The following is a 26218-nucleotide window of genomic DNA, read 5'->3' as shown; positions in this document are numbered from 1 at the left end:
AAATCCCATACTGTGAAACTTTGTTTCATGCACAAAATTATTAAGAATATTGTATCAGATAATGTGTATAGATGTAACATAAATGAATTTTGTATTTAGACTTGGATCCTATTCTAAGATAACTCGTGTATGTGCAAATGTTCCAAGATCTGAAAAAAAAAATTCAAAATCTGAAACAGTTTTGGTCCCAAGCATTTCAGATAAAGGATAGTCAACTGGTTTCATTATCATCTAGGGGCAAACATGCTGAGATCCTGAGAAGTTCAGCCATATTCCAGATCTAGGGCCAGCCATGCCCAGATGCCCAAGATGGCAGCTAGTGAAAAAATATCCATCAATTCCCACCAACTTCATTTAGCTTTTAAGTCCAGATGCCACACTGGCTTGGACAACTGAGTGATTGCTGATGCTCTTGGTTCTTCCATCCAAAAGATGCGAAGAGTCCAATTCTGCTGCATTTGGAGTTCTGAGCCTGGAGACTCAGCCAAGTCACCCTTTCACTTGGAGGTTAGGGACAGCTCCACTTAAATTTCCTTGAATCTACATAAGCCAGTGCAAAATGGTCAGACCCAATCCTCCCTGGCAGGACTATCCAATTTACCTTGTCAACCCAGATATGATGAAGTTTAAAATATGTGGAAACACTTTCCTTATACTTCCCATCCACTGAGCCCCCAATCTTTACCAAGAAAGTGCAGAGAATGTCTCAGAGGAGGGTAGGGTGAATATGGTGGACGCTGGCTTGGCAGTGGAGGCCAGCTTCATTTTCTCCTGGGCAACTTACCTATCTTCTCTTTGCTTAGTTGTTTCATTTGTAAAATGGGGATGTGAATGCAATTAAAAATGGAATTTTACTTATCTTTTGGTTAAAAATTTCCATAAGATTTTGGAATTCTTAAGTTTTTGGAGTAGATGCATGATTTAGTTCCTTTTGCATAGATAGCACATTTGAAAAGGCTACTCAGTGAAGGCTCCCTCTCTTGCCTTTCCCCAGCCTCCTCTCTCCCTCTTCTTCACTGGAAGCAACTAAGAGTTTCTTGTATTTCTTTCCCTCTCTCTCACTAGTGGTGGGTACTGCTCTGCACTTTGTTCCATTTCTGTATCTGACATACTGTATTTTTAACCTCTTGCTGGGCATCCAAGTTGCTTGCAGTCTTGATATTATAGCCAGTGTTGCCATGAGTAACAGCCTGCCCGTGTCATTTTGCAAAAGCGCAAGAATATATATCTGTTGGCTAAACTTCTGAAAGTGTAGTTGTGCATAGGCTATGTGTTATTTGTGACTTTTAAAAATGTTTTTATTGATGCATTATGATTATACATAATAGTAGGATTTGTTGTGACATATTCATACAGTACATTTGTGATTTTGACATCTGTCAAGATTTCCCATCCATTTCTAACCAGCTTATACCAATGAACACTCTCACCAGGGATGTTTGAGAAATATGTGCTTGTCGATGTTGTATGATATCAGGGGAGTTATTATTAAATTCTGGTAGTGTTGAAGGAGAAAGAGGTGAACTTGGTGTGCTTTTAATTTCCTCCTTTCATATCATGGCTGAGGTTGGGCACCTATTCACTTGGCTTAAAACCATTTCTGATCATCATTTATTAATTCAACAAATATTTTCCTAGCCTTGCTGTATGTGTAGCCACGTGAATGCAAACATAAATTTGCAGTTGGGATGCCATGGTGGGTGAGGGGGATCTGGCTACTGCCAGGCAGCGGTACAAGTTGGCACACATTGTGAAAGGCACCAGGAAAGAGACAGACAGGCCACTGAGATAGCGTCTGAGGGGCCGAGATCCACCTTGCTCTGGTGATTAGGATTCCTTCCGGGAAAGGATGAGGTCCGAAACACGAGAAGGATCCAGGAGGCAGAGGGCAGAGGACACAGCAGCCTGACACTTGTGTGAGAAGCAGAATGGTCTCTTTATGGCTGGTGGAGGGTGAGGAAGGGATCTTGGAGGTGAGCTGGAGGCCAAGGTGGAGGCTGGATCATGGTGGGCATTTCAGGCCGAGGTAGGAGACTGAATTTTATTGAAAGTTTTGGGTCGACTTCAGTCCCAGGCTGGGAAGATACAACCAGAGCCTGTAAATGTTTACCTAGTAGACTGCGATTGCCCACCTGGATGATATCAGGGAGGCATGGTTCCTACGCTTGAGCACATTTGATTTGTCGTGTTTGCCAAAGAGAGATGATGACAGGCAGGACGCTGGGTGTAGGGCTGGCACCCAGCCCTGTGCTCACTGTGAGACAAGTGACAAAAGCTCTACCTCCATAGGGCTGTGGAGATGCTTTATAAAAGCACATTCTACCTCTCCCAGAAATAAAACTCTATTTGCAAAGATCTCTTCATTCATTATTTCATATAATACTAAGTAGATTTTTCTTTTTTAAAAATTCTGGGGCTTGAACCCAGGGCTTTACACATGCTAGGCAAGTGTTCTACCACTGAGCTACATCCCCAACCCTCACTGACTTGACCAATGATTACTGTGTCCAGTCTCTGCTGAGCATCGTTCTAGATGCTGGTGATGGTCAGTGGAAGAGAGGGTAGAAAGGAAAACACAAAGATCTAGAAAACTCAGAGAAGCTTGTAGTTCAGTTGTGAGATGAAATTAAATGTCCACGATAAAAAAGAAAGCAGGGAGTGGGTGAGTGGAGGGCCCACCTACCTTGGGGTTCTACACAAGGACTTTGGCTTTCTGTGTGAGCTACTGGTAAATCTTCTGCTGGTGGGGGTGGGCTGCTTGATGTTGGGAGTTCTTCAGGGATTGGGGACCAGGAGACAGCCGTAGGCTGCAAGGTCAGCTTACGACTCAGTGAGCTTTACCTCCTGAACCAGGGACAAGAGAGCAGGTTCTGTCTCTGAGAAGTGACTCCACAGGTGAATGGTTCAGACAGAATTGCCCCAATCAGACTCGACATGGTACAGGTTGTCCAGTGAACTTGCTGGGTAAACAAGGCTGCAAAAGGAATGTAGTTATCTCTCATTGTCTGGAGGGCATTGCTTCCAGAATCTTCTGTGGATACCAAAACCTGAGGATGTTCAAGTCTGATGTATATTAGTGTAGTACTTGCATAGAACCTGTGCACCGTACTCTGTATACTTTAATTCATCTCTAGATTACTCTGCATAATAACTAATGCAATGTAAATGCTTCACACATAGTTGTTATGCTATATTGTTTCAGGAGTAGGGATTGAAAAAAATTCTGTACATGTTCAGTACAGACACACATTCTTTATTTCTTTTGTATATCTTCAGTCCACAATTGGCTGACTCCATAGATGTGAAATTTCAGATGCAGAGGGCAGACTGTAATTTCAAAAAAGAAGTCCAGAAACGTATTTATAAAACTTGAAATATGCCTGTGATGATAATTGAGAAAAATATTGTAGGAATCAGAGAGTTTTAGGTTTTGGGTTTTTCTCTCTGTTTGCCCTGGATGTTTGAATATGTGCCCCCCAAATTCATAGGTTGACTCCCTCATCCCAATGTGAAGTTTCTTCTGGAAGTAATTAGGTTGTGAGGGCAAAGCCCTCTCGAATGGGATCAACCCCATTATAAGAAGGGGACAGAGAGCTAGCTTGATTTCTTTTGGCCATGTAGGGATACAAGGAGAAATCAGCTCTCTGCAAACCAGGAAGTGGGCCCTTACCCGACATTGGATATGCTGACATCTTGATCTTGTACACTCATCCTCCAGAACTACGAGAAATTAATGTCTGTCATTTAAACCATCCAGTCCAACTTGTTACAGAAACCTGAACCGACTAAGATGCTGTCTGATCTGTCTAGGAGAGCAGCACAATTGGCTTTAAAGATTACACTTTCAGTAGGGATTTTAGCAGAATTTTATAATGCTCCAAGAATGAAGGAACAAATGAATGATGACATTGCTATAGAATTAGCACATTTGTGTTGGCACGTTGGTGTCTTTTGTGGATGTTTGCCTTCCTTTATTAGTCAAGGAGAAATTACTGGACGTGAACACACTTATGAGCTGTCCCCTGTCTTTTTTGTAAAGATGCTGAAACTCTCAACACTGGTTTCCTTCTTTTCTGAGGCACAGTGTTGCTTTTGATGGCTGGAGTTGCTCAGACATTTACAACCAATAACTGTCTAACATAAGCCACAAAACCAACATATCCCCAAGCCATAATTATGCCCCCAGAGATTGATGTGGCTTCCCTAATTCTATTCCCGGAGTTAGTGAGAGGGTAGAACTTGACTGGAAGTCCTGGGAGAACTATTGTTAGGCATTTTCTTGCCTGTGATTTTATTTTATTTATTTTATTTTCTGGCCCCTACCTCTCTCTGGCTCTGTTCAAGGCTAATGTGAAGCCATACCAGTGATTTGCAGCCATCCTGTCTTGGGGGCTGTACCCACAGCATTCGGCTTCCTTGGCAAGGCAGGCAGCTCACGTGGCAGTTCCAGAACAAACAAGAATCAGTAGTCTTCAGTCTCCTCCCTGCTCTGTCCGAGAGCTTTACAGACTTTACGTATTTCCCACCCAGGTTTTATAATTATCACCAATTTGTTCCAGAGAAAACTGAGGCTGAGTAGCTAAGTTTCTTCAGGTTGCAGCAAATAAATAGCAGACTTGGGATTTGAACGTGAGTCCCTTGGACTCTCAAACCTCTTTCCGTGTCATCGTGTTGAAATGACAAGCTGACCCGAGTTAGGAAAACACTGGTTTATGGAACAATGCTTGTAAGAGGTCTGGATGCTTCTCAACTTACAACTGGGTTATGCTCTGAGAAACCCATTGTAAGTTGAAACTATCCTAAAAATGCATTTGATCCTCTGATGAGCACCATCACTTAGCTGCAGAGCATACTGTGGAGCATTGGCTGCTCTCTCTGGTAACTGTGGGGCTATGTGGGAGCTGCAGCTCACTGCCACCACCTGGCATCAAGAGAGTGTCACACTGCATATCATTAGCTCAGGAAAAGATCCAAATTCACATCCCCCAGTATGGTTTCTACTGAATGGGTATCATTTTTTGAGCCATTGTAAAATAAAAAACATACATATGTGTGTGCGCGCAGGAAGAAGCACACACACACACACACACACACACACACACACACACACTGAACCGTTGTAAACCAGGGACTGTTTGAAGTTGAAGGTGTGGGTCCTGAGTTTTTCGGAATTTGTTCACATCAAGCCTGAGACTCTCAATTCCTTCCACTACCTCTGAGAGATCATCTAAATTGGCCCACGTTATCTGTAAGCTAGTGTAAAAAAATTTTTGGTACTGGGAAGTGAATCCAGGGGCACTTAATCACTGAGCTATATCCTCAGTCTGTTTATTTTTTTATTTGGAGACAGGGTCTTGCTATGTTGCTTAAGGTCTCACTACGTTTCTGAGGCTGGTTTTGAACTTGTAATCCTCCTGTCTCAGCCTCCCAAGGCACTGGGATTACAGGTGTGTGCCACTGCACCCAGATGTGAGCTAGTTTTAAGAAGAGACATTTTATGCAAGCTTGATTTTTTTTTTTAGCCTACAAAATGATCAGGTAGAGAGTCTTTGAAAATTAAAACAAGTAAAAAATGAGATAGGGCATTGACGTGCACATTTAAGTGTCATAGGAAGTCGGTAGTTATTTCTTTGGAGTAGTTAAACAGACTCTTCTGGAAGCAGGTGGGAAAAACCTGGTTTTACCAATTGCATCATCTTTCTGTTATAGTCTATAAAACCATATGCAAAAATTCACAGGATTTCTTCTTGAGAGGGAAAATACATGACTATTAGCAGCAGTGATGGTGTGTGTATTGAAACTTACTTTGAAAAATCTCATGTGAACTTGACATAACTACCTTTTTGAATGAATTGTCTTCAGGGCTTAAGTCTTTCTCTACATCAGCCCCGTGGTTCTTGAGCTGACTCAGAGGGAAAAAGAGAGGTTACATTTTTGCTGTTGTAATAATGTGGGAAATTACATTCAACATCACTCACCATACTTGAATAGATCATCAACCTCAAACTCTGAGATTTATGTAACTGCGAGATCAGAATTCTAAACTTTTTCCACAGTCAAAAATTTGGTAAGGTAATGTGGCAGAGTGTATAGAAAACCAGGTTCACAGGACATTGAATAACACTGGGGCTTTGGGGCAGAGACAGGCCCTTCCTTTAGTCTGCAGCTGATGTCCATACCACAAATTGTTGTTTTAGGGAAATCTGGTGGGTGCGAATCAGTCCCTGAAGCCAAACTTACTTCAGGCCTTGCTTTGTCTGCCAAGAATGCATAGAAAATGGGCATTGCTGCCTGCAAATAGGGTCAGATTCTGCTGAAAAGAATTAGTCTCTATTTTATAGGTGGTAGTTTTCAACCGTGGCTGCATAGTAGAATTACCTGGGGAACCTTGACCACACTGAGGCCTGAGCTCAGAACCCTGAGGTTCTGATAGGGTGGATCCGCATATAGCCCCAGTTTTCAAAACTCTCCTGATGATTATACTGTGTGGCTAATACCGCATAATGTGGGTGAGAACCACTGACCCAGGAAGTATTCATCCGTCAAGTCAATAAATTACCCAAGTAAACAAGAAGCTGGCTAAATCAAGTTTGTTCAGAGAGATTGCCAGATCCCACCTGCTTGGGGCAAGTAGGGTCATTTCTCAGAAAACCTTGTCCCTGGAAGTTATTAAAGGCCCTCTACCTCCTGAGCTACCTCCCATTTTCCAAGGCACTGTGGGGCTTAAGAAATGTAAATGTAGCTATTTTCATTCATTGGGCAAATATTTAAACAACTGCTGTGTTCAAGCTACAGTCAATCAGATAGAGCTAGATAGAATCTTTAATCATCTTCAGTAGCCAGGGAGAGAAGAACTCAAGCAGTACAAAATAGGGGTTGCCAAGTGCCATCGGATGGGGGAGATGAAAATTGCAGTGTTTCAGAGGAGGGAAAGAGAGTTGCTAGTTTCTGCTGGTGGAAGGGCTTGGAAAGTCTAATCATCCTCAGCAAAAAGTGGTACCCTATATGAATGGGTCTTGAAGAGAAGAGGGCCACGGGAGGGCTTGAGCTGGAAGAGAAAGAAGGATGGTATTCTGACCACAGGCAGGGAAAAAGCTAGAGCCTGGGAAAGCTTGGGAGGACAGCCAGGAGAGAAACTGGTCCAGTGGGGAGCCAATGGGGAACCCCAGGTGGCAGGCTTTAACTTCTGAGGCAAGGACAAGTAAAGAGTTTGCTCAGCACAATGTATGCAGCTAATTTGGATTATTAAGAAAAGGGTGTGTGTGTTTTGGTCTCATTGTCCAATTTAATTACATGAAAAAGAAGTCAAGGTAGGTTACCCAGGTGCCACATCCTCTGCTTTGCCTAGACGAGGTGGGCGAATTGCATCCGGGCAAATCAGACTCCCTCTAATCCTTTGCCGCCTCATTCATCGCTCCTTCTCTCTAACTTTAACACTTTCTTGGTCCTTCCTTAGTCACCCACCTGCAAGAGAAGTTGAAGGGCTTTTCTTTTGCCCCCACATAATTTTGGTGTCAAAAGGAGTTAACAGCAAAACCCTGACGACAGAAAGCAAAAGTTTGTTAAGATTTTCGATGTAAGCACAGCATATACTTAGCAATTTGGGACCACTTTGACCCTTCAGTACATATGGCAACTGTTCTTTGTTTATTATTTATTTTTCATACTACCAAGATAAAGTATAAGGGTCAACCAGATTTGGGCAAAAACAGCCACGATTTCTGTAAATGGCGTTTTTTGGACTGATTTTATTCCTCTAAATGCTCTTCCATGTATTCTGAGAATCTTCTTTGTAAGGAAGCCTGTGAACACTGCTGGTGATTCAGCCTAGAAGAGAAGTTGAGGGACGTGGACTTTCCTATAGCTGAGCTCACTTTGTCAAAGTCTGATTTTAAGTCATCAAAAGGTATTTGTTGCATGTTTTGTGCTGTTTTGAAATATTGGTGGATAGGAAAAAGAAAAAAAATATGGTGGTCCTGAAAAACCTCTTTCCCTCTTGATTTGCTTTTCCTTCCATTGGGGGAAATGGGTGTAATCTTGTTGGCCAACTTTCTACACTGGGTCCTTTCCTAGGGTTTCCTTTATGACAAGGCTAATATTTTGCTAGATACAATTTTCATGTGCATAGTTTCTTAGTTTCACTTCCTAGTGTTCTCATGTTAATTCACAATTCCCTTGTGACGTGCTTGGCTAAGTTGGAAAGAATCTCATATAAGCAGTGAAGAAATAAAACAATCACATTTAAAAGATGCCTCATTACATATCAATCTCAGACACATGACTAAGTAAGAAAATAAAATATTGAAAGGTCTTAGTCTCCACCCCCCACTCTGCCCCAGGAAAGTTTTAGTTTTAATGTCTTGGCTTGAAATATGAGCAATGTTGTCCCATTACATTTTTTCTTATCAAACCACATGTCTGGTTTGGAATGAGAAGACATCCTTACTCTATGTATTATGTACTTGAAATGGTAGCAGCTTCTCTGCCTGTCTTTGGGGTCACAAAATAATAACGACAACAAGCACCTCTTAGGTGCCAATTACCACAATACGCACATTATCTATATTTTTGTCATCCCAAAGGTGGGCTTTATCATCCCCATGAGCAGACGAGGGGACTGGGGCTGATAAGGTCCCTCTGGAAAGAGCAGCAATGGAGACCACCTCTGCAATGATTGTGCTGTTTGAGGTCTCCTTAAGGATGTGCAAAATGGATTTCTCAGAAATGATGTCTGCATGTGTGGGAACACAGCCGAGCAGAAAGTATTTACTCTGTCCCGTGTTCCCAGCACTTGAGTTTCAAAAACTGCTTTCACTTATGAAGACCTTGGAAGAGTACCAAAGCTGCTACCTCCTGGGAGTTTTCCACCAAAATCCGTCCTCTGGCATGCAGAATGTGACAGAAAAATATACACGGTGACATAAAAAGATATATTTGGTCTCTGCCCCCATTTCCTAGCATGGAGCTCCCAATCCCTCAGTCTTCTGGGAGATCTAGGAGTGTCTTTGTTCTAAAGAGGCGACCCTGGCTGGGCTCCTCCGTGCAAACTGGTCACTGGGAAGATCAGGCTGTGGTTAGAAGCTTGGAACTGTGGGTCCTGCAAACAGCACCCCTGCCCCCAGTCTTCCTGATAGGGGAGAAGGGCTGAAGATTGAGTTAATCACTGATCGTGCCCACATGAAGAAGGGTCTATAGAAATCCCCAAACTGTGGGGTTTGGAGAGTTGTTGATTTGCTGACCACGTTGTGGGGCAGAGTACCAGGAGAAGACATGGATGCTTTGGGTCTTTCCCACATACCTTGCCCTGTGTATCTCTTCTTTTGGTTGTTCGTCCATCATCATCTCCCTTATTATATAGCAAGCGGGCAAAGTCGTTTCCCTCCCTGAGTTCTGCAGCTGTCTTAGCAAATTATTGAATGGGAGAAGGGGGTTATAGGAACTTGATTATAGTGGTCAGCACTACAGATGACAACCTACCCTTATTGTTGGTATTTTCAGTGGAGGCCAGGCTTGTGGGACTGAGCCCTTAACCTGTGGGGTCTGTCCTAATATCAGTTACTGTCACAGTTGAACTGTAAGACACCCAGTTGGTGTCAGAGAACTGCTTGGTGGTGGAAAAACACATCCTTTCATCTGGTCACAGAAGTGTGTTGGACATGAATACAGAGGAAAAAAAAATACTTGGTTTTTAAATCTTTTTTACGGATATTTTTACATTGCTCAAAATGCTCATACAACTCTACAAGGAGCAAAGAAAATATATATGGGTGGCATAAATATGGTAAACATGTTAACATTGAAGTGGGGGAGTGCTTTTCTTTCAACAATGCAAGCATACCTCTTTAAAACACAAGCTCCTCACTGTGCTTCAAAAACGTCCCTTTGTCTATAGAAGGTTTTCCCTACCAAAATATATTGTGTTGACTTTTGAGGTTGGGAAATTTAGTATGGAAACAAGATTGCACTTCCTTTGGTCTGCTGAGAATTAGAAAATAAATTTTGTGCAGTCAGTAGGTTATTGCTTTAAACTTAATTGCATGAGATTAACTGCATGAACTGAGACCACAGTGACAGTCTTAGAAGGTAATTTAATATTCATTTAAGTGCCACATGTTGGGTAAGATGTGCACCTGGTGCCAGGTGGCTTTCTCAGCCTGGTAAGGATTTAGTCTGAAGAGCTTTCACGGAAATTACAAAAGTCCAGACCGATAACAGTTGGCCGCATAGGTAGATTTTATTTCATTTTATTTCCCAACTTTATTGAGGTATGATTGACAAATAAAGCTTGTGTCTATTTAAGGTGTTCAGCATGATTGGAGATACGTGTGCACTGTGAAATGAGCACCTCACCTGAGCTAGTTGACACTGTTGCCACCTCAAATAGTTGCCCTTCTCTCTTTCTCTCTCTCCCTCTCTGTTTTATGGTGAGAATCCTCGAGACCAGTTCTCTTAGCAAATTGCAAATGTACAATACAAGATGGCTCATGTAGCTGCCATGCTGTTCGTTAGGTCCCCAGAACTCACTCATTGCACAACTGCAAATTTGCACCTGTTCTCCTGCCTCTGCCCAGACCACGCAACCACTGTTCTACTCTGCAAATCAATCTTATGTCATTAGCCCCTGTCAGAACTCTGCAACTTGTGTGGACAAATGGTGTCACCCTAAAGTGGTTCCATCCCAAAGCCTCCCCTGAGGTATGGAAGTCTCATCTGCTACCCTGTAGAATTAACCACCAGTGCTCATTGCCAGGTCAGCCCACATCTCTCAGGGGTGTTGGCAGTGAATGTACTTCAGCACAAAGCCTTGACACCTATGCTGTGTGAGTTCGTGTGTGGCATATGTGTGTGGGTGTTATGTTTGTTGTGTGTATTTTTTATGTTGTATGAATATGTATGGTGTGTGTTTCTTATGTTTGTGTCATGTGAGTGTATATTGTTTGCTTGTGAGTGTTGTGCTTTGGGAGTATGTGTGTTGTGTGCACTGTGTTATGTGTTTCATGTATGCTGTGTTGCATGTGTGTTTGTGTATGAGCTGAGTTTGTGGTATGTTGAACTAGTGTATATGTGGCATGAGCATGTTGTGAGTGCCTATTGTGTCTTTTGTATGCCATGTAAGTGTGTGTAATGTATGTAGTGTGTGTAATGTGTGTAGTGTGTGTCTATTGTATGAATGTGTGTTATATTGTTGGATGTGTTTGTATAGCATGTATAGCATGTCTGTTGTATGTGAGTGGGTCATATTATTGTATGTGCTGTGTGACTGCCCAGTGCCTGGCATAGACATGACTAGGAGTTCACTCACAGGGGGATCTTCAGTTCCTCAAGGGTGGGCCTATATTCATCCATTTTTCTGTGCTTTGGTATTACCAGGAGGCAGCTCTGCCATGCCTTGTGGGACTCTCCAGCTCAGCCTTCCTGCGGCAGACTGATTTTCTCCCACATCCACCTTCTTGCCTACTTCATCCCTAACTCCCTATTTGTTTTGTTGATCTTTTATTGTTTGCCGCCAACCCACAGAAAGTAGCCTTTCATCTGTTTTCGGATACACCTCATGAACCAGGAACACAATCTACTTTAGTATGTGCACAGTAAAATTTGTATTTGTTCACTGATTAATATAATTTGTTTAAAGATTAAGAATAAGTGAGTTCCAGAATGTTTGGCTCAAAAGAAGGTTTTAGTATCTGGGTCCCAGTGTCCTTTAAATCTTCATGAATCTTGGCAAACAGCTTCCCAGGTTTTATCCCGTTCCTCCTCTCTGGCTCTTGTCCTGCATCGATGGTGAAACTGGCCCCTGGTGGGATGCCTCATCCTTCTAGATCCACGGTGATGTCCCCTTTGGATCACTGCTGTGTCCTGCACTGTGACTCTGTGTGGTGTAAAAGGTCTCACCAGGCTGCCCCGTGCTGACAGCCACAGACTTCACCAGTGCCCACAGGAGGGAGTCCCCAGACTCCATCCTCCTGTTCCCTCTAGGTCTCTGCTGGTCCTTTCACTGCCTCCATATCCCCATCCTTGGGCCCAGAAATTCGGCCACTTCTCTGCCCTGCTGGAGGCAGCTCTATCAGCTCCACCAGCAGCACCCGGGCTCCGCCAGAGCTGGGTCTCACTATGCAACGCCTTGCAACTACAATACCAGTGCCAGGATCAGGCACGGGCTAGCTTTGTCCAAGGAATGTATCATAGTCCCTCTTCAATATGCCTCCTGGAACCCAAGAGCAAGGGTGCAGGGGGGCTAAAGGGCTGGGAGCAGCCAGGGCGCCATCTCTTCTTGCTTTCCTCTCTCTCTAAAACCTGACTTTCTTTGGAGGAAAACGGTCTCTGCTGCTTCTTCAAAGCTGAACAATATTTTGTTTGACTCCATCTGCAACACATGGGAGTTAGCACTTTGCTCTTAAGTTTTGATGCAAAATTCCTAGGAGAGGGAATGTGAATGCTTTAGCTTTAAGTCTAGTGAGTATTCCTGGCCTAGTTGATCTTATCCAAAGGTGTACTTCAAGTCTGCATCTGTAGGCTGGAGGTGAGGGTCAGGGAGATTGGTTTACTTTCCCATAAAAAAGAGGTATGATATTAGCAGAGTAGGCACCTACCCACAGGCATCTATAAACAGAGAAAGACTAAATGCAGTATAATCCTCTATTTCTTAAGATGGCATTGCATTCCGATCCAATGAGTATGGATTCAATGGATGACATATCAGACCCTTAGCCATGGATGCACCCATTCAGTGCCATCCTTATTACAGGTGAAACCTGTCTGTGTCTTATTTGGAAAAATGTTATGAAGCCCACTTTGAGAAGCAAGCTGAATTTTCTTATAAACACACTGAGCTATTATGGAATGAAGCATTACCAGAGTTTCATGCTCAAAACAAATTTGGGTAAACCAAAATAAAATTTACCAAAAATGTGGATGATAAGATGGAGATCTGTGCAGTGCCTCACGTAGTTCTTTCTTGGGTGATGGAAAGCGAGGGGTGTGGTTTGGAAGACACTGCCGAGGGAGATAGAAATAGGAGGGAGAGGATGCGAGTAGGAGGGGGGAGATAAAAAGGGGTCTGTTGGGTGAGATTGCCCAAGTGAGTGCCCAGAGGTGGCCTCCACTATTCTGGAGGCAGGAAAGAGTAGACAAGACAGTGCAGGAGGTGGCAGAGCGGCCCCCCTTGTGGCTCCCTCTGCCCTGATGGCCAGAGACCCTTCTTGTACTCTCATCCATCTGCTGGCCATGTGATGTCTTTTCTCTGTAGAATGTTTTGGTAGGAAAATCACACCAGAGGGTTGACTCTACAAATCCCTTCGTCATCCCTGCCTCGAGAACAATTCTTAGCTTGGATTTAGTTTGGCACAAGCAATGTCTCCTCTTTGGACATCTCTCTTGATTCCCTTGGGAACCTTATTGCTGTTTCCTGGACCAAGAGCTTCCAAGGAAGGGGAGGAAAGAGCTTCTGTCTTGGGTCATAAGCAGTCACCAAGGTATGCTCAGAATGATGTCACACTCAGCCGACAGAATGCACACCGTCACACGTGGGAGAGGCAGTGGGAAGAAGAGGGGTGTTTGAAAAGGGAGAAAGGAGCCACAGGATGTTAAGACATTCTGGCCCCATTATGACACTTACTGTTGGAGGTGTCACAGGGGTCAGGTCCTCCTCGTGGTCTTGGGTGTGATATCGCAAAGCAGGGCTCACATTAGTAAAAACTAAGGAGAAAGTTCTAGTTGTCTGTGCTTCACAGAAGAGCTGAGCAAAGACAAGCAGGTCTGTAACAGGGGATCTCCCAAGGCCCCTTCGTGAAAGAAGACCTTTGTGGTGCTGGGGATTCAATAAGACTTGAAATTAGAAGTGGGTCTCCCAGAAAGATGGTTGGAATAGGTAAAAAACCTAGGAAGAGCCATGGTGAACAAGTAGATGATCAAGACGAGGCAGAGAGAACAGTGCCTTCCTCTTCAATCAGTGACGAGGGGCAAATCAGAAGATTTAATTCAGGGATTCTTAATTCATAATTCATATTCAAACATAGTGCTACCCCCCTTCCCAGCTGTTCCTCTCCTTCCCCCTTTCTTTCTCTCTTTCTCTTTCTTTCTTCCCCCTCCTCTCTTCTCTTCCTCCCTCCCTCCCTTCTTGGTGCTGGGGTTGAACCCAGGGCTACACTCACGTAGTCAAGCACTCTATCATTGAGTTACACCCCCCAGCACATGCTCTTTTTCTTGATAAATATTTTATAACATCCCCTTTACTATGTTAAAATAAAATTCATTGGTACACACCTAAAATTCATGGTACACACCTATAAAAAATTTAATTACCATAACTGTAACGTAAAGAAGAAATAGAAGTTCTTACTTGTACACATGAGTGCATGTGGCTGGACCAGGAGGGACAGAGAAGCTGTCAGATGTTTGCAGCTGCACAGAGAAGTCTTGTAATTCTGTGGTTACAAATGATGGGGAAATGTTAAGCCTCATAGGACCTTCAAATATCCTGGGTGACACTGACATCAGTAATAGGATTTTCTCCTGTGGTGAAAAATCTTTTATAAATTTCCAGAAAAAATTAAGCTCAACTTCCCTTTGATTTACATAATAACTGTATTTCTGGAAACTTTACTACCCACTAAAATTATACAAAAAACTTTACATGACAAGAGTTTGGTTCCAGGTTCTGATTACATCTATATTTAGGTCAGGGAGGATATTTGAAAAATGTGTAGGATGCGGGACAGTTTATTCTATAGTGCTTTTCTGTGTATTGCAGAATTTCTAGTAGCCCCAAATTCTTGACTAAATACAGGCAACCAGAAATATTCCTTGGTTATATTTGCAACTGGCTTAGGCATGCCAATCCCATAGGGACCCATTATATCTCATAGTTGCCGGAATAGAAAGACCCTAGGGATCTTCTTGCCTTGTTGGTCTGAGGAAGTGTTGGTAGCTCTTTAAACAGGCTTCCCAGGCACTGTCTTTAGAGATTCTGCCCAGGTAGGGTTTTAGTGTCCAGAAGACCCTGCTGCCTGGCCAGTTGTGGGGCCCATGGAGCTAATGCATCTCTCTGATTCACCATGGCCCTTTACATTATCTTGGGTTAAGTGGCTGTCCAGCTAGAGTTTGAAGGAGCTGTGTTTCGGTGCACAGTATCAATAGTGTCAGTTATCTTCCTGGTCCTTTCAGAGATTCACTTTCTAGTCTAGAAGACAGGTAAGCATTGGAGGAGGTGATCTAAGATCCTGCGCAACCTTTGTGGACACTTGGATATGGCAGCCAGAGAAACTATGGGCTGGTGATACAGACTTGAGCATTCTCCATCCTCTGTGCTGCTTGCTGCCGTGTTCAGGTCCCCACTGTGTTAAGGATGAGAAACACTTTGCTCCAGGTCTTAATCTCTGGAGTTCCCCTTGGCTGAGTTGGTTCTCCCCCTACCTTCAGCAGGATCCAGAACTGGTGAGCATCTTAAAATCAATACCTGCATATTCATGGACACACACGGTGAGAGGAAATAAAGATGGTGGGAGAAATGTAATGGGTTGGAGAAGAGCTGGAGATGAGAACAGAAAATATTAATAAATGGAAGGGACTGGAAAATACTGCAACCAAGCATGTGGACTTTTAGTGGGCAGAGTTGAGTGATTCATTCATCCATTCAATAATATTTAGAGTGCATGTCCACCTGCCAGACTTTATTTTAAAACAATGATATACAACAATGAATAAAAACAGACCAGAGCCCTACCCTCATGGAGATTATATTCCAATGGGGATAAGCAGCTAATAAATTATATTAAGAATTAATAATGGCTGGATACTGGCAGCATTCACCTGTAATCCCAGCAGTTCAGGAGGCTGAGGCAGGAGGATTGCAAGTTTAAAGCCAGCCTCAGCAACTTAGTGAGGCCCTAAGCAACTTAGTGAGAACCTGTCTCAATATAAAAAATAAAAAGGGCTGGGGGTGTTGCTTAGTGGTTAAGCACCTCTGGGTTCAATCCCTGATATAAAAAAAAAGAAAAAGGAACTAATAACATTAATAATAATATGTGTAAATTAGACGGTAACATGTATCATGAAACACCAGTAAGGACTTCAGATAAGGGAGAGAGGTATGTGTGCTAGCAGGAACACACATATACACACACACACACACACACACATACCACACACAGAGTTTGTGCATGCATTCGACATCTAACAGCAACAGCTAATGACTTGGACATGCATTTGGCAACAAGAGAAGAAAATTCCTTGGCAGTAGTGTTTGAACTTTAGTCGTCTAGGAGGAAAGAGAAAGACATATTGCTGTTGTTAAGACAGGAAATGATTCAAGTTTGGATAAAACTTTTTAACAATGAAAAATGGAGAGAAACAGAACCGCTTTGGCAAGGCAGTAATTACTGAGTTTGCGTAAAGTATGTTGTGAAACTTCTCATTGCAAGGTGACCTTTGTGTTTTCCTTAAAGTCTTTTTTATTATCTCCAAGTACTGTTTAGATTTCAGTCCCTGATAGTTCTTCAGAATATTTGACTAGTTCGCTGTTTTGTCACACAGAGATCAAGTTATGTATGCATTTCGTACTTGGTTACTTGAGAACTTAGTGTTTGTATGGAAATACCCTGCTTTTTTAGTGTGGTTTTGGTTGGTGTTTTTGGAATGTGGAATTTGTCAGCTGTGGTGAGTGGTATACTCTTTCAGCCACACTTTACCAGAAAACTCTCTACTCCAAAATGACCTCATTTCCATGAGTTTATGCCTAATACAACTCTAGTCATATTTACTTATTCGCATAGCATTATTTAGCGAAAAGTATTTTCAAGTGTGCTAACTTTCTATAATTTTCTCCGTAACTCTGGGGTAACTGGGCAGGTATGATTATATCCATTTCATTGATTCAAAAGGCCTGAATAAATTACCCAGATGTAATTAATGTGTGGCAGATAATTGTTTTCTCTACCGCTGACTATGCCTCAGACAGTTAAAGGCTTTTTATGAATCAACTTCTTCAGTCCTCACAACAACCCAATAAGGTGGGGATTATTACAAAGTTGTGCCTTTTTTAATGATGGGGACATGTTCTGAGAAATGCATCCTGAGGTAACTTCGTCACTGTGTGAGCCTCGTGGGGTGGACGCACACAAACTAAGATGCTACATGTCCCTAGGTGAGGTAATTTCCTGCAAGCACCATTGTATGTGGTCCATTGTTGACTGTAATGTCATTAGGTGGCACATGACTATTGTATGGTTTACCACTGAGGAAACTAAAACACAACAGAACTAAGTGACTTGCTCAGGACCCATAGATGCATCATGGTAGAGCTGGGATATAAACAGGGTCAGCTAGCCTTTGTCATCTATGCTAGTAACACCCTGCTGTGCGCTTTCTAGAACTGGTACCTATTTTAAGGCGTTTTTACTTGATAAGCAATGACACCACGGCAGTGGTCGATGGTGGAACAGTCGATGGTGGAACAGTAAGGGCAGCAGTGTGAATGGGAAGGACCATCAGCTTTGGAGAGTGAGGGGAATTCAATTCAGTTTTGCACTCATTGCGCAGTTCTTGGGTGAGGTCCTTCACCTTGCTGGGTGAAGGGTAGTGATACCCTTCATGGTGTGCTGAGCATTAGGTGTGATGGCCTATTCAAGTATCTAACTCATGCTCCATCACGTCAAAGGCACAGTTCATCTCTACACACAGGATTGATTACTGGGCACAGGACAGGGGGCAGTTCAGATAGCTGTCGTCAAGTAAACCTGGTGATTTCATGTGCCCTTGGGGGAATTCAGGGCACTTATAATCTCAGTGATTATGTAGGACCCAATCCTTTCTGGGTGAGGCTCATGGGGAGTATAATTTCAAAGTCTGGGGAGTAGGTGAAGAGACTGGTGTGGGGGCGACTCTCCCTCCTGACCTCTTGGCTCGTCCTTTGTCCTTTTTACCTAGGAAGATTCTTTATGTTTTTTCGGTCTCTACAGAGCTGCAAAAACCTTAAGCAAGCAGAAATTCTCAAAATTTTGGTCTAAGGAAATTTTTCTACTTTTAAAAATTATTGAAAATATCAAAGAGCTTCTGTCTACATGGTTAATGCTATAGATATTCACCTCAGTAAAAATTTAAAAATGAGAAATTGAGGAACTAAATTTTTCTGGATCATTTAAAAATCAATAAACTCATTAGCTGTTCATAAGAAAACCTACTTTTTATAAAATAATTATATTTTTAAAACAAACACAAATGAGCAGAGTGGCATCGTTTTACATGGTTTACGTTGTTCTGGAAGTTTCATATTTAGCTTGGCAGAAGACAGTTGAATTATTGTATCTGCTTCTACATTCCATCTTTGAGGTTTTATACATCATGGAGCCTCTGGAAATCTCCACTGTATACTTGTGAGAGAATCTGTAAAACAAAGATGCATACCATCTTCAAATGATGATGAAAGTAGTTGTGACCTTGAGGAACCTCTGAAAGGGTCTCAGGGACTTTCAAGAACCGCAACATAGAATATCTTTTTCTCTTTAATATATTTTTAAAACATTTATCTTAGGCTTTATTTTACTTGTTTATTTTTATGTGGTGCTGAGGATCGAACCCAGTGTCTCCCATGTGCTAGGCGAGTGCTCTACTGTGGAGCCACAATCCCAGTCCTCTCTTTAATATATTTTTTAATATTTTTATTTTGAATTGACATATAATGTCTATATTTGTGGGGTAATGTGTGATATTTTAATACATGTATAGAATGTGTAATGATCCTATCAGGGTAATTGGTGTATCTCTCACCTCAGAGATATATAATTTCTTTGTGTTGGGAATGTTCCAAATCTCTACTGGTTATTTTGAAATAAACTGTTAACTGTTACCAACCCTACTTACCCTACTGCGCTATATGACATTGGAAGTCCCTTTCCTATCCAGCCATACCCTTGTACCTTAACACTCCTCTTCCTGTACCTGTTCCTTTCCCCTTACTGCTTCTAGGTAATCAAATCTTTAGCTTTCACATATACATACGTATACATGAGAACATGTGGCAACATACCTTTCTTTGCCTGACTTAATCCATGTAACATAATATCCTCCAGTTCCATCCATGTTGCTGCAAATGACAGAATTCCATCCTTTCTATGATTGAATAATATTTCGTTATGTATAAATACCCCGTTTTATTTATTGATTTATCTGTCGATGAACACCTAGGTTATTTTATATATATTCATATGACATATGAATAGTGCTGCAAACTTTAATAAATTTTTTGAGCATTATTAGAATTCCCTCTCAACGCTTCCCTTCTGATGCCTTTGTTCAATCAATACAAATGCTAATGATTGATTCTTCCTTCAAAAATCTTGAGTTTTTGAAGGAAGACTCAAAAACTAGAATCTTAGTTTTTTTTAATATCTTCATTTCACTTATTTATTTTTATGTGGTGCTGAGGATCGAACCCAGGTCTCATAAGTGCACGGCAATTGCTCTACCGCTGAGCCACAACCCCAGCCCAGAATCTTAGTTTTTGAATAAACTAAGAGAATGATTGAGGTTTTTGGCTTTCAAATGTCTCCCTCCCTCCCTTTCTCCTACTGTTTTTTCTTTCTTCCTTCACAGCTCTTCTTTCCTTTCCCTTCCTGAATGGTCTGTCTCTAGGACCCAATTGCCCTCAGGCTGTTCTAACCTGCCATCATTCACCTTTTACATCCTTCCTCAAAAGGCCCAGTCTTGGATACCATTGACGAATTCTGGATTATGTTTTTGTGTTTTATAAACATGAACAATATTCCTAAATCAGGACTATTGGTCTAGACTTTGCTTGTAGTGTCTTGTGTCATTTTGGATATCTAGGGATACTGCTACCTCACAGAGTTTGGAAGAACTCATGAACTGAGAAAATTTTATTAGAAAAGTTTGGGTAGAACTGATATTGCAACTCTGCAAATAGACATGAAAATTCTAAACAAAATACTAACAAATAAAATCCAATAATACATAAAAAGGCAAATATATCATGGCAAAGTAGGCTTTTCTCCCCAATTGCAAGATTGGCTTAGTATTGGAAAATTAATAACTATAATTCACCATATTATTAAAACAAAAAAGAAATACCATATAATAATAAATGCAGAAAAAGCATTTGACAAAATCCTACATCCTATTCTTGATGCAAACTCTCTGCCAATTAGGAAGAGAAAGAAGTCTTTTCCAACAGATAGAGGGTATCTAAGAAAGTCCTACAATAAATATTATACTCAATGGATGTTGTTCTTCTATGATCAGGGACAATGCAAGTGGCCACTTCCTCACTTCTTTTCAACATTGTTCTAAAGGATTGAGTTCATAAAAAAAAAAATCCAAGAAAAATAAATGTAAGAAAACTCTCTTTATTTGCAAGCAACATGGTGCTCTATGTAGAAAATTCCATAGAATCTATAAAATTGTTACCAGAAATAATAAGTGACTTTTTCAGGTTACAAGAACAATATACAAAATCAGTTGTACATCTATAGAGGGACAATGGACACTGAGGAACTGAAATAAAAAAACAAAAAACAAAACTGTGCCTGCACGGGTTCTGGGTGTGTACCCATACTCTTCTACATGGACATCAGTATGAGAAACATAGAGTAAATCTGTCAAAAGATTTGTAAGAACTGTGCATGGGGTGCTGGTGATGGCCAAGACTCTTCTGCCTCTGTGCCCACAGTGGGCTTGGCCCTATCCTTGTTGGTGTCCTCTATTTCCTGTTCACCCCCTGGCTTAGGTTGCTCTCTCTGTGGAGTCTGTTTCAGAGTCTTTCTCAAATAACTGGCTTTTACAGATTTTTCCAGACACCCCCATTACTAATTCCACACACACGGTTAAGAAAGCAAAAAATGCACTCCATACCTTCTTGGTTGCCATTTTTATCCTGAAATTTCCTACTTTTACTTAGCATAGCAAAACACTCTCATTCTAGGAGACTTGTGGCTTTCTTCTCATTCAGGCCTTTCCATGCTGGGCCTGGTTCTTGGTGCTCTTAGGAAGCTGAGGTCCTGAGTATGCACCTGCTCTCTCAGACACTGTTTCTTTGTGCCATTACTTTCATGCCCAGAATTAGTTGAAAAATCATCAAGTGATCTGACAAACACATAGGTAATATGCCAAAGGGCAAGGCACCATAAATGATTTTTTTTCTTAAAAAATAAACAAAAAGGAAAAAACGTAGAGCATTGTAAGATTTTAGAATTTTATTTGCTGACCCAATTATATCTTCAATCTGTGCTCTGTTATTTTTAATTTAAGGGTAATAAATGTTCTTTTGCAGATTTCCTGACCCTGTGGCTGGCAACCACAGTGTTGCCCCTATTAAAAATCACTGTGAGGACATTTGGGGTAACATTGATAATAATTTAAAAAAATGCTTTACACTCTCCTCTTTAGCTGGTAAATTGATTACTTCTAACCTGCTGGCTCTTTACCTAGTTGTGCCTGAGCATTTAGGGACAGGAGATAGACAGATTCTCCATCCTCTGCAAATACAGAGGTTCCTATCTCTGAAGACTTTGCAATTTATTTTTACTGAAAAAAAAATTTTATTTTATATAAAATGATATATTAATAAATTTACAAAAATTATACTAATTAATAGAAAGTAATTGTAATAACATACACTGTACCTAAAATGTAGAGGGATTGTGTGAGCAGGTAGGATTTAGATGAGCAATGAAAAAGGAATGGGATGCTGAAATGGTTGATTGAAAGGAAGGAGGAAGGTGTGAAGAAGATTCTTGTTCCGGTAGAGATTTAAAATAAGCAGATTGTTGGTTTTGGGTGAAGACTGTCTTTTCAGAGAAGGATCTTTGTTCCAGGCCCTGAATTGTCAGGCTTTAAGCAGCAATATCCAACAAAATGTTTTGCAGCAATGGCGTGTCCTATGTCTGCTCTGTCCAATACGGTAGCCACTAGTAATGTGACTGCTGAGCTCTTGAATATTTCAATATGGCTAGGACCACTGAGGAACTGAATTTTTAATTTTATTTAATTTAAAATCATTTAAATAGCTTCATGTTTCTAGAGATTACATGTATTGGCTGGCATCGATCTAGAGGCATAGATCTAGATGGAATCCTTTTAGCTCCTTCCTGAGAGCCCACTCAGAGGTCTGTTTGGGTCTCTTGCCCCAAATCTGGTCCTATCTGGATCCTGGGTCATTTATATTAATAAGTCATTGAGATTATGGGCTTCCACAGTTATCACCCAGGAGGACTCAAGACTAAGAGGCCTTGGCGTCTTCCAAGGATCATGCCAGCCTCTGCTCTAGACCACATAATAATGTATTATTCTCTCTCATGATTTTGTGGGCTGATGAAGCTCAGTGACATGGTTCTCATTTGGGGCCTCTCAGGTGGATGTAATCAGATATCTGCTGGCTGGGGTTGATTGGCCTGACATCCAAGATGGTGCACTCCCATGGTTACATTTGATTCTTGCTGACAACTGGGGTTGTACACTGGAGCACCTGCACATGCTCTCCATGTAACTTGGGCTTTCTAATAGTTTGGCAGTCTAAGGATAATAATTTTTACCTGGCAACTCTGGAGACTGAGGGTGAGTGTTTCAAGAGGCCCAGGAAGGACTTGAGAAGTTTTTATGGTTGGGTTCAAAAGTGCCAGAAAGTTCATTTCATCTCCTTCTATTGGTTGCAATTGGTTAATCAAGTCACTAAAACCAGCCCAGGCTCAAGGGAGGAAAATTAGACTTGTCTTCTAAATTGAAGGAGGAACAACTAAATATGGCATCTCTAAATTCAGCAGAAACTGTCCTTAATTTACTACAGTGATCATATTAAAGAAAAATCATTTAGAGAAAATAAATGCACAATTATATTCAGAAAGGATCAAAGAGTTGAGAGGCTTCAATATGAAGGTCTAGATTTGGGAAGGTGCTTGTGATAAAACTTAGAGACCACCTACAGAAAATTGCAGAGGCCCAAAGATGGTAAGACTATCTAGAATTACAAGGAAAGGAGTATTAAATTTAAACGGATTTGCTGGGTTTGGTGGTGCATGTTTATAATACCAGCGGCCAAGGCAGGAGAATCATAGTTTCGAAGCCAGTCTCAGCGACTTAGTGAGGCTGTATACAATCTAGTGAGACCCTGTCTCAAAATAAAAATTTAATGGATTTAAGGAGAGTCATGCTCTTATTAGAGGTCTGGAATATGTCCAAGCAAAAAAGTTTCAATAGCTATCTTGGATAGCATGGGTAAAGCTGATAAGGGCTATTTGGGATAGCAATTGACGGTTCTGTTATTGGTGCTTTAAGTTTTATATGTTACAGCAATCATCAAATAGGAGACAGCTGGCATGAGAGATAGGGAGGCCACAATCTGGTTCTGCTAGGTGTAGAAGAATTTACCAAGTCTACGGCCTCTGTGTTGTTTCTGTGTTAATAGGGGATGCAAAATGGGTGCAAAACCCCTTTTTTAGTCACTTGCCTTAATTGAGCAAGATTAAAGCTGAAGTAGAACAAAAGAGCTGGTCTGTCTGTCCCTGCCATCTTTTTCTCCTCCTCCTGTAAAGGAGGTTAAGAAATGACCCATGGCCTCGACAGTCTCATGGCATATGTTACACTTTCTGATCTGCTCTCATCTCTGTTTCACTTGTGGCTTTCTGTTTGGTGAAGGGCTTAAAAATCAGAGGAATTTGGATGATGATTAGAAAGATGATTGTAGAAACCCACGAAGAACTGATTAAACTGAGAAGTTGTAGGGAGAGGAGGTCATGACAGATGTTGGTGAGAAAGTAGTGGTTTGGAGGTCAGTGGATGGAAACTATGAGAGAAGCAGAAAAACTGGGCTGTAGAAGGAAATCCATCTGGGACAGCGGTTTTAGATCTGCACTGTGGTTCTGTGAGAGATTACTGGTAGCTCCCAAAATAGCAAAAATAGGTGTAGCAAGTTAAGAATCATAGAGGCCCTGTGTGATGTAATTTTCTTTATTTATCTGCAACTGAAGTCCACTTTGCTTATGATCTCCCATTTCCATCTGGTGGTGGAAACAAAAAATCTCATTGATTAAGAGTCGTTTCATTTCTGCTTAGTGTCTTTGGGGGTAATGACACACTCTCTTCAGAATTCTTTCCCCTCCTATCTTTGAGGGTGGTGAGGATGAGGGAGATAGAGGTGATTAAGGGGTTGTCTTGGTCTGTGGGGAGGAATTCAGGTGTGTAGGGTACCCTGTGGTCTTATAAACTTCAGCTGAGACCATGTTTGTCCTGACTGTCTCAATTGCAAGAATTCTTCCAGAGGTTTATCCTCTTGGCCCTTCATAACCCTGCTTGGAGGGTTTGGTGACTCTTGGCTATTTCACTCTGGGATGCCCTGGACTTTGTGGGGCAGCCTGCCCCTAGGCCCAGGTAGCTCTGCTGCTAGGCATCAGATCCTGTTGCACTTGGCAGTGTGATTTTGTTTCAGGTGTATTATTAGAGACTCCTCCCACAGAGGTGCTCAGGACCCAATAGCCTGACAGGTGGGAGATGGGCTGAAAATCCTCAGGGGATGAGGTCTCTCTTAAGGAGGGTGGCATATCAAGGTGTCAGAACAATGTGTGGAGCTGAGAGCACCGCAGAGAGTGAAATTGGGATGATGGTGTCCCCTTCGGCGGGACTCCAGGTCAGAGGTGAAGTGAGGCATGTGCCTGTACCAGGTGTCTAGGGAAGGAAACAAAGGGAAGGACAGGGAAAGGGCCTGGTATGGCTCTGTGAGGGAGGAGGTGGCTTCAAGACCCCAGATGAGACCTTCAACATTATAAGGTGAGAAAGGGAGGTCTTCAAATCCTGTCACTGGAGTGGGTACTTAGGAGTCCCACTTGGGTATAGAGGCCTGAATGTCTAGCAGGATATTTGGGGAAGGGAGGGTTCAACCCTGAAAAAAAGGAAATCCGGGTACAATGGCATGTGCCTGTCATCCCAGATGCTGGAGAGGCTGAGGTAGGAGGAACACTTGTTCCTTGAGCCCGGGAGTTCAATGGTAGCCTGGGCAACATAGCAAGACCCTAGCTTAAAAAAAAAAAAGAAAAAGTATAATTTTTATTTTTTGTTCTTTTTTTATCCCCTGGTACTGGGGATTGAACCAAGGGGTTCAACCACTGAGCCATATCCCCAACCCTTTTTATTTTTTGAGACAGGGTCTCATTAAGTTACTTAAAGCCTCACTGAATTGCTGAGGCTAGCCTTGCACTTGCCATCCTTCTGCCTCAGGCTCCTGAGTTACCAGGATTATAGGAGGGCATCACCGTACCTGGCGGAAATGTAATTTTTATTTTTGGATTATTACACTAATTAATTTCACTTTCTACTTGTAAACTGATTTTATAAAAATCTTTCACTACATAAATGGTAAGGCAAGTTCATGTTTACCAACCTAGGGCTTCTGGGTTGGTTTGCGGCATCAACCCAGGCCTACCTACTTTAGTTTTCATTAACGAAGCCATGTGACCATGCCTGTTGAAGTGCCAATCAAGATGGACTATTCAGTGTACCGGAAACACTGTGGGAGCTGAAAGGAACCCTGACAGCGCAATGGAATCACCAGGAAGCTTTAAAAACACTGACACTTAGACCTCAGGCCCAGAAATTCTGACATGACTGATCTAGGCATGAAGGTATCAGTTCTGCTTGGTCTGAGTGCAGTGAAGAATGTGAGAACCATCTCTATTTAGATGAATACTGAGGAATGGGACAATTAGTGGATTTTCATAATACTATGTCACTACCAGATTTTAGCCTGCTTTTTTTTTTTTTTTTCAGAAAAACGAGTCATCTAAACTTATGGGAATAGAAAAAGAAATGAACAATTGGCATCATGCCAGCTTTCATGATGAGTATGGCTGCAAGTTTCCTTATGTCCATTTCTTGGGTTCCTGAAGGAGTATTTCAAGAGATGACCTAGGGAAACAAGAACCTGTTCTGTTTGGAAAGGAGGCAGGAAAGGGTGGTGTGTATGGAAGGAAGGAAGGAATCATTTACTGAACAGTCTCATGGGAGAGTGGTCCATTAAGATCCGGAAGACCTGGAGAGAAGCCGGAGGGTCCAGACACTTGCTGGAGGCATGCAGAATGGAAGTTGAGCAGGTTTCAAGCTCCCCCGCTGATGGGCTAGGCACTGTCCCCGCTCCCCCAGTGTCCTCCCCTCCCCCACGCAGTCCTGAAAGACTTCTTGCAGTTTTCTCGGTGTGAATTCTCATTTGCAAAGTGAGCTGGCG

At 42.0% G+C, this 26218-nt stretch overlaps 1 protein-coding gene across 15 annotated transcripts in view; it reads left to right on the top strand.

Moving 5' to 3' along the window:
* The window catches only part of Il1r1 (interleukin 1 receptor type 1), a 74645-nt gene that overhangs the window by 5691 nt on the left and 42736 nt on the right, over positions 1-26218 (top strand). The window lies entirely within an intron of this gene.

Source organism: Marmota marmota, unplaced genomic scaffold (assembly GCF_001458135.2).
Source record: "Marmota marmota marmota unplaced genomic scaffold, marMar, whole genome shotgun sequence".
Classification (NCBI taxonomy): Eukaryota; Metazoa; Chordata; class Mammalia; order Rodentia; family Sciuridae; genus Marmota; species Marmota marmota.
The sequence above is the reverse complement of the archived record's forward strand: the minus strand, read 5'-3'. Positions and strand labels throughout refer to the sequence as shown.